This window comes from Choloepus didactylus, chromosome 4 (assembly GCF_015220235.1).
Source record: "Choloepus didactylus isolate mChoDid1 chromosome 4, mChoDid1.pri, whole genome shotgun sequence".
NCBI lineage: Eukaryota > Metazoa > Chordata > Mammalia > Pilosa > Megalonychidae > Choloepus > Choloepus didactylus.
In genome coordinates this window covers 54,503,018-54,512,848 of record NC_051310.1, presented here as the reverse complement: position 1 = coordinate 54,512,848, position 9,831 = coordinate 54,503,018, and positions in this window count along the sequence as shown.

Sequence of the window (9,831 nt, the reverse complement as noted above, 5' to 3'; positions counted from 1 at the left end):
GTTCAGAAACCAAACTTCTTTGAATATCAGTTGTAGAGTGGTTTTGTTCCAGTAGAGCTGTAGCAAAAGGGTTTTCATTCATCACTGATGGGCTTTGACAAAGATTTATAGGGAAGCCATAAGTCATCACATGAGATGGTATTTTCACACTTGAATAACTTGTTTACCACTGTCATAATTCTGGCCATATCACTCTACCAATTGTACTATTGTTTTCTTTCAAAAGGCTCATTACTTTTGTTTTTACGTTAAAGTATTATGCCAAAATGAAACTGCACCACTGTGAAAGGAAAACAAGTAACCCTTATCAAAGATTAATGCCCAAAACCTACATAGCGCTTAGTATATGCCAGGCATCATTAAAATGTGCTTCTCAAATATTACCCCATTGAATTCTCACAACAAGCCTATGAAGTAGGTACTGTTATAGTTACCATTTTATAGATAGAAAACAAGTATGGAGAGATTAGGAAATTTTGTCAAAGTAAGGAAGATTGGGATCTGACCCTGGTGCTCTGGCTCCAAAGCCTGCTCTCACCCAACACAATATAGAAAGTGACCAGAATAACAAAAGCAATAAGAACATATCAGTGCTATTACATTTTAAAAATTAAAATGAAAACAAAATAGGAAGCATAATAACCAACTGATTAACAAAAACTCCTGCCTGAAAAGTCTGTTTCTTGTGCAAGAAATTACTTGTACTAGTAATAAAATTTAAAAATTTAAAAGGAATTCAAAGAATAACAAATTTATCTATAAAAATGAACACCTGAAAATTCTATTTTTCTCAGGCAAGAAATAACTGTTGGCATCAAAATGGCAAAATGAGGCACTTCAGGGCTCTGTCCCTCCCAAATGGAAGGCTTTGAACAAACAGCAAGAACTTACAGAAAAATCTTTCTCAAAGCTCCAGCACTCAGTAAAAGGACTGCAGTAACAAGCCAAGCATCAAATCAAGGAAAAGGCAACCTGAAAGCTGTAGGATCTCATGGTGCCTGGCTGGACCCTCCCTGAGTCCCTCACTGGCTTGGCACAAAGCCAACCTGCACTCCATTACTGGAGCAGAGTAACCCTCATGCACATCCTTGGAGCATTTTTGTCTGGCCCAATCTGCCTACTTGTGTCTGAGACACTGAATGAGGACACTCATAGCAGGCTTGCCATCCTAGAATTTGCCTTGCAGTAGAAGGTGGCTTGACATAACTCTCCTACAGAATGCTGTGGGAGAGCAGTCAAGCAGTGGCTGCCAGGGATAAGGTATTTCTGATTGCAGGGCATACAGTGAGGAACCATGAAGAAACTATTTCCTAAGGAAGAGGGGACATTTGTATTCATGTAAACGGAATTCCTAGAGCCATGTCACATTTATGCCCAAGATAAGATGCGTGTAGAACAAGGATAAAGGAGGCACCTATGCTTTGGTCTGGAGCTACTCTCTAAATTCATTGTATGGGTAAGCTCCAAAGGAAAGCAATCAAACAGATCAAGCTGCAAGGACTTGGAAAAGTGTTTTCGTTTATTTCTCCTTTTTTTTTCTCCTTAATGTCAGCTCCTGGAAAGTTCTGGCATAACACTACCTGGGTACAAGATTAAGGCACAGATGCCTCAGAGTCTAAATTCCAGCAATAACACCTTAAAATACCAAAATCTACAGGTGTCATCAAAAGATTACAAAACACCAAAGCAACAGGGAGTGATGGTCAAGGGCAAAGGAGAAGATAAAACCATTAGAAGTTATCAATGAGGAGGATTAGACCTGGGACATATGAGACAAAGACTTAAAAAATGGTCCTAAATATGCTCAAAGAGCTAAATGGAAAACATGAACAAAGAACTAAAGGAAATCAGGAAAATGATAGATGAACACAGAGAGGAAATCAATATAGAGATGGAAATTATAAAAAGGAGCCAAACACAGCTGAAGACCACAGTAACAGAAAAAATTTAAAATTCCCTAAATGAGCTCAACAGCAGATTGGATCTGGCAGAAGAAAGAACGAGTAAACTTGAAAATAACAAATCATAATGATTCAGTCTGAGGACCAGAAAAAAGAAAGAATGAAGAAAAGTGAACAGAGCCTTAGAAACCTGTGGTACACTATTAAGTGTACCAGTATACATTCTGGGAGTCCCAGGAGAAGAAAGGGAGAAAGGGGCAGAGAGAATATTCACAGAAATAATGGCTGAAAACTTCCCAAATTTAACAAAAGACATGAATATAAATATCCAAGATGCTCAACAAACTCCAAAAGGATAAACCCAAAGAGAACACCCTGCGACATATTATAATCAAATTGTCAAATGCCAAAGATAGAGAGAATTCTGAAAACCACAAGAGATAAGCACTGTGCCTTGTACCGGGGAGCCTCAGTAAGATAAAGTGCCAATTTCTTATAAGAAAACAAGAATGCAAGAAGGCAGTGGGGAGACATATTTAAAGTGCTGAAGGTTAAAAAACTGACAACCAGGAACTCTGTATCTGGCAAAACCACATTTCAAAAATGAGGGAGAGATGAAAACATTCCCAGATAAACAAAAGCTGAGGAAGACTGTCACCATTAGACCAGCCCTACAAGAGATACTACAGACAGTTCTGTAGGTTGAAAGGAAAGGACAATAGATTGAAGCCATTTGAAGAAATAAAGATGTCTGGAATTGGTAATGGTGTGTAAATATAAATGTCATTACTACTATATTTTTGATTTGCAACTCCACTTTTTTTTTTTTTTTTTTTTTTACTTTGGACAGGATCTAAAAAGCAAATGCATAAAATTTAATGATAAATAAGTGATCTTAGACTCATAATGTATAAACATGTAATTTTTTACAAGAACTACATAAAGGTGGGGGAATGGAGGAGTATAGGAACATCATTTGTATATAATATTGAAGTTAAGTTGGTATCAAAACAAATTAGTGTGTCACAGATGTGTGGGAACCCAGGGCCCAGGTTCCCCCTCCCTAATGGGGAATAAGACCCCACAGCATATAGCAGCCTGCATGACCAGGACAGAAGTTGAAGGTCATCAGACCTCTTCAGGGAAGAAAGTATGTGCAGATGGTACCATGAACAAAGCATTGAAACTCCCCTCCCCCAATCACTGTTGATAACAAATCTCCAGATTCCTGTGTCCCCAGACCCTGCTAAAACTCTGTTCTCATACCCTATGGAATGTCTTTGTCCTAAGCCCTCATAAGCTGACCCTTCACACCCCCACCCTTGCAGAGCGCGAATTCCATTTTCCTTGGTCAGCCGCCACCAGGAAGAATCATCTTCTGTTCGTAAGTCCTAAGAAACCCATGTGTGTCTCGATGCCTGATGCGTTCTTTGGTCTTAGGGCTGCACTGACCCAAGCCCCCCAGGGGCTAGTTTGGAACAGGATGTTAAATGTAACCCCCAAGGTAACCACAAGAAAATATCAGAGAATATGCAAGTTTGTAGAGACAAAAAGTAGAGTTTAGGTAGCCAGGAGCAAAGGACAGGGAGAATAGGGAATTAATTTTAATCAGTTTTCTCCTTTTTTCTATGTCCTAACCAGAACTGTATAGGAGGCTGAATAGTCCCGTGTCACTCTGATTTTATATACTGGCATTTTTTCCACCACATTCTTCATTGTCCTTATCGGTAATGATTTTTCTCACCCCACCCCCCACCTCTTTCTCCATAGCAACCTGGCTTCAAAGAATGCATGTGGTTGGCATGCAGTGAGTTACTGTTTGTATTAGCTAGGGTTCTCTAGGGAAACAGAACCAACAGGAGATATCTGTAAATATGAGATTTTATAAAAGTATCTCATGCAGATGTGGGGATACACGAGTCAAAATTCTGTAGGGCAGGATGCATGAGTCCAAATTCCATAGGGCAGGCCTGAGCTGACAACTCCAATTAAGGTCTTTGATGAACTCCCCAGGAGAGGCTGGCTGGCTGAAGCAGAAATTTAAGTTCTCTCTTCTCCCTTAAAAGTCTTCAGCTCATTGGATTAAATCCAACTGATTATATCCTCCCATTGTGGAAGACACTCCCTTAGTTAACTGTAGATGTAATCAGCCACAAATGCATTCAGTTGACTGATGATTTAATAAACCAAAGGTGCCAGTTTGGATATATTATGTCCCTCCAAAGATGTTTTAATATAATCTTGTGGGATATTTGGATTACGTTGTTTTCATGGAGACATGATTCACCCAACTGTAGGTGACAATTTTGATTAGATTATTTCCATGGAGGTGTGGCCCCACTCATTCAGCATGGGTCTTGATTAGTTTACTGGAGTACTTTAAAAAGAGCCACACAGGCCAAGATGCTTGCTGATGCTGATGCTTAGACATTCTTGGAGATGCAGATCAAAGGATGTTTAGCTAAGAGATGAAGCCCAGAGTTTGCCCCAGGATAAACTAAGAGAACACCCCCAGATACTTAGAAAGAAACCTCCTGGGAGAAAGCCACTTTGAAACCAGAACCCTGGAGCAGACACCAGTCACGTGCCTTCCCAGCTAACAGAGGTTTTCCAGACGCCTAAGGCCTTTCTTCATAGAAGGTATACTCGTGTTGATGCCTTAATTTGGACATTTTCATGGCCTTCAGACTGTAAATTTGTAACCAAGTAAACCCCCTTTATAAAAACCAATCCATTTCTGGCATTTTGCATAACGGCAACATTAGCAAACCAGAACACCAGCTTCCTGGTATATTAACCAGCCATGAAATGTCTTCGCAGCAATGGTTAGGCCAGTGTTTGCCTGACCAGAAAACTGGACACCATCACCTGGCCAGGTTGACACATGAACCCAACAATCACACTGTTCTTGGTTCTACCATTTAGCTTTGTCCAAAGTAATAATCCTGCATCATGAAATCAAGGGTTTTATGGGCTATTCTTTTCATAAAATATGCATGCAACAAAGACAATTTTAAGTGCCCCCCTCTCCCATTCTCTTGCCTAATGACCACAAGCTAGCATGCATTTCCCAGCTTCCTTTGCAGTTAGGTGGGGTCATGTGATGCCTTCTGGCCAATGGAATGTAGACTGAAGCGATGTATGGCACTTCCAATCCTGACCTTTAAAAACATCGTATGTGATCCTGCACACTCTCTCTTTCTCTGTCCAGTCACTGTGAGAAGCAAACTTAAGGACCTAGAAGCAGCTAACACCTCAAAATAAAAGGAGCCTGAGACCCAGAATGACTATGTGGAACAAAGCACCCCCATCAAAGCCCACACTGGACTATGATATGAGGTGAGAAATAACCTTTACCTGTATTAATAGGCTTAAAATTTGAGTTTATTATAGCAGTTTGCTTATTCTGATTAATATAACACATTAAAATAAATGCTTAACTCTTGACATTTGAAAATTGTTCTTTCGTATATCCCCTAAAATTGCCACTTGTGGTAAATGCTGATGTAGGAGGTACTGACCCTACCTACACAGCTGCTTCCAGATGCTGACAAAAATAGTCACAGGATGCATTATACCAAGTCATCATCTAGCTAACTCTGCTCTGTAATTTAATGGCTTTTCTTTTTCTGCCAAACCTTCACCGTAACCGGCACACTGAATAAGCAGAACTCATGGGGTTTAATCACAAAAGATTTTCCCCTGCTTCTTTAAACCTATCAGGTCCTTCCCATAACCATGACTTTTCTGGTCATGTGTGAAAGAAAGACCTATCATTTTAAGTTAAATTGAAGTCTCAATTCAATATTTAAAAGTGTTTAGTCAGGTATAATAATCAACAGATCAATCATCATTCAAAGTTAAAACTCCCTTCCATGCATTCCTAACCCATACTGGGCTTGCAGCAAGCGGGAAAGTTTCTACTTGACAGGTACTCTATTAAGATAGCACTGTTCTCTCTGGCACTGGCATATGTTTAAAATTGACATATTCTATTGTGGATATTTTTGCAGGTTCTCTAGAGACTCCCTTTCTGGTCCCATGACTGCAGCCCTCTTGACTAGTAATAACTCTTATTTGACTGCTCATTCCCAAAGACCCTCAGCTTATGCCCTCATCTCTCCCTGCGATGGTATACCTCCCAGACTCTGACTCTGGCAGAATCCCTATTAAAATTACTACAGGCCATTGGTTCTGCATCTGGTCCCTAAGATTCACCACAAAGATCACATTTTAAGCTCTCTTTTTGTCCTGTGGAGGGTCCCTCACCAGATTCGAGACCAGTTGTGTGGACACTTCCCTTCTTCCCCTTGCTTAGCTTAGTAAACATCACAACACAGTTTTCTGCAGAGAAATATGCTTTCAAAAATTCTCTTAATTTTGAACTCTCAATTCACTTGTCCTTGACATAAGTGAGGGGTTTCAAGAGTCATGTAAGTAGTTCTCAGACTTTCCTTTCTAAATTCTGCATGTGGATATGGCTTAGCATTCCTTCTGAAGTGAAAATGTTATTTATCTTGATGCCTCAGCCAAAACTTCAATTTTAACATCCTATTTCCCAGCTAAATCAAGATCTTTCCTTGTGACCAAGCATTCTCCTCAATGCATATATTTTAGGCTCCTAACGTCCTATTTAACATGCATATAGTTCAATGTTGTTTGCCGTTTACTTCCTACATGTGGCATTTGCTCAATTTGGTGAATTAAATGCTATCTCACAGTCATTTCCTTTAAGCATACAAACTAATTTCCTTCTGACCACCTCTAGTGAGGCTGTGCCAATCTAAGTTCCTAAACTTTCATGAACATAGGGTAGTAATCTGGTGGGAAATGAAAGCTAGGGGGTTTTCAGAAGTTGTGATTGGTTCGTTTTTACTCAGTTATATGATGCAGAACAATAGCAAAGTTTTCTGAAGATGATTTTCTTCACACTTGACACAAGATGAGAAAATGTCAACTGCCCGTGTCTAAATTTATGTTGTCAATTTATTTTTTACTTACATATTTTTTGTCCCTCTCCACATACCCTCCACCCCCACCCCACTAAAATGTCAGCTCCATGTCCACAGGGACCTTACCCATCAGATTAACTGCCATTAACTATCCCCCATTCCTGTGACTGTGTTTGGGGCATAGAGGATGCTCTCAGCCAGAGCTTCGCAAGCTGTTGGATGCACAAGAATTACCCGGGGATGGTTCTAATTCAGCAGGTCTGTGATGGGGCCTAAGAGGTTACCAACAGGCTTTCCAGTGATGCTGATCGTCTTCACACAATACTTTGCTTGTTTGTTTACAATAGTTTAGGAAAGTCTGATGGAGATTACGGGGGGGCAGAGAGTCCCTCAAAATTAACCCTTGACACCACCTCTTGACACCCCCAACTTTAGCTTATGCTCTCAACTTTCTGAACATCAACACTCGATGTCCTTCATCGAGTTCATGTGAGCCCATCTTTCCTGCAACAAAGTCTCTGAGTACCTGACAGCTCTAATACTGTCCAAATTAAGAAGTTTTCCCAACTGAAAAACTATAACTCTGTCTTTGACCTTTGTCAGATCCTGTTACTGATCTAGGCAGCATTTCAGAGAACAGTATGTAAAAGGGCCAGACGTTGGCTTGCTGCCGAGGACTGTGAATTACGAAGTCTCAACTAGGCTCAAGGGAAAAGGCTCATTCCAACCCATACAGAAATGAAAGTGACCATTCAGATGACTTATTTGGATGGTGCAGCCCCACCTTACTTTTTATCTTCTCTTAGGCAGATGCCTTGCAAAGATTTGCCTAGTGTGATAAACTAAGAAAACCTCTGTCCAAAATCCTAGCTTTTGAGATGATAAAATAATAGATATTTCCAGAAACATACCTACTTCAAACTAGAGGACAGTGTGGGTAGCAGAGGCCCCTCCAGGAGAGCTGAGCTGGAGAGAGGATTCAGTGAAGCATGACTGGGGACCTGAAAATGCAGCTGAAACTGCAGCTTCTCTGAATTCGTTTGTCTTCCTTATCACTGCTTCCCACCATCAGCCCTCACTGCAGTTTAGAAAGGTGGAGGAAGGTAGGGTGGAAAGCACAAAGATTTCGGAGTGTGACTTCACTTTCAGATTCTCTACTTACTAGCCATTTGAACTTGGGCAAGTTACATAATCTTTCTGAGCATCAATTGTCTCAGCTCCAGAATAAGGATAACAATAATAGTCTCACAAGGTTATTCGAGAATTAATTATCTCCAAGAGGAAATAATGCAATGCCTGGCGTTTAACAGGTACTGGACAAATTATCAATTTCCCTTCCCCCGTCAAGGACCACAACAAACATGGAGACATATGATGTTCTCCAAGCACCTTATATTTGTAAAGTGCTTTTTAATTTTTAAAGCACCTTCACAGCTGTTACCTTATTTTATAATTTTCTGGAAGAAAAAGGGAAAAGGAACAGCTGAAGAAAAGAAATACTAAAGGAGGGAGTTATGGAAGAAACACAGGAAGTCACATGGCAAAAATGAAAGCCTACAGTTCCATCAGATAGGGATGTAGCCTGTGACCATCAGAGGCTTTCACAGGCAGGGGAAAGCCCATAAAGAGAGCATTAGGTCTGCAGTAAATGTTCCCCAGTTAAAATCATAATAAGTCAAACATCTGAGTTTGTTTTGAGTCTGACATAGAAATTAGTTTTTGAGAAGAAAGAAGCCTAGCTATTTCAATTGCCTGCAAGTGGATCAACAGCTGCCTCATTGGCCTTGCTAATCACTGATGTGTATTCCCTGGTAGGACTGTAAGAGATCCAGCAGAGCCATGCTACCCTATTAAAGCTACCTAAATATAGTCTCTGTGTTGTAATGTTTGCTGTACCCTTTTACTGCTCAAGATGCAAAGCAGTTACAAATCTGCAGTGCATATAAAATAGGGGCCCAACCGGAGCCCAAACTGTGACCTCCTTCTACCCTCCTTCCTTCCAGAGTCTACTTACACGAGAGCACTAAGCATCTCCCAGAAAATAAGTCATGCTAAGAGATGAAAGCCTCAGTCCCCCACCATCCTGGCCCACATACACTGCCCTCTGGTCTTTACTGAAGTACTGGGGAAAAGGCAGCCCATGGGGAGCATTTTTCACAAAAATATCGGAGAGACACTGGCCACAATGGACAGCATAGCTTTGGGAACATATGGTAAAGTGTGATGAAAAGAGGGGAAAAGATGCTGTCCCCTCTTCACTGGAGAAAATGGCATGATATTTCACCCAGCAATTATATGCACTGAGGCCCAATGGATTTGGATTTGATTCCAGGTTCTGCTATTTCTTAGGTATATGACTTGGGACAAGTTTCTTAACCTCAGTTTTATCATCTATAAAATGGACACAAAAATGGGAGTATCTCTTAGGGTCTTTGTGAGACTTAAACTAGGTGACTCATGTAAAGCAGTGCCTCCCAACTTTTCTCATGTCAGAGCACTTATAGAAAATGACACTTGTACATTATAATCTTAGGACACAGTGAAGCTCCTTGAGCCAAGAGGTAACAGTATTGGAGGCTCTGGGACCATAGGCCCTGCCCATCCACCCTCTAAGGAGATAATAACAATAGCAAAAATAGCAAACAGCACCTGTCTAGTGTTTCCTATGTGTCAGACGCTATTCTAAGCATTTTATGTAGATTAACTCTTTTGATTCTTACCGCAACCCTGAGAAATACGGGTACTACTATTATCCTATTTTACAGATGAGGAAATTGAGGCACAGAGAGGAGAGGCAATCTGTCTGAGATCACACAACTAATGAGTGTCAGGGCCAGATCAAACCCAGGCAGTTAGACCTAGAATCCTCACTTTCCACCCTTTTGCAATACGGCCTCTCCATATCGTGATTTGCCTCCCCCCAAGTATGGCGCCCCAGTGGTGCACTGTCAAGTGCAGCCCTTCTCACTGTGCCTACC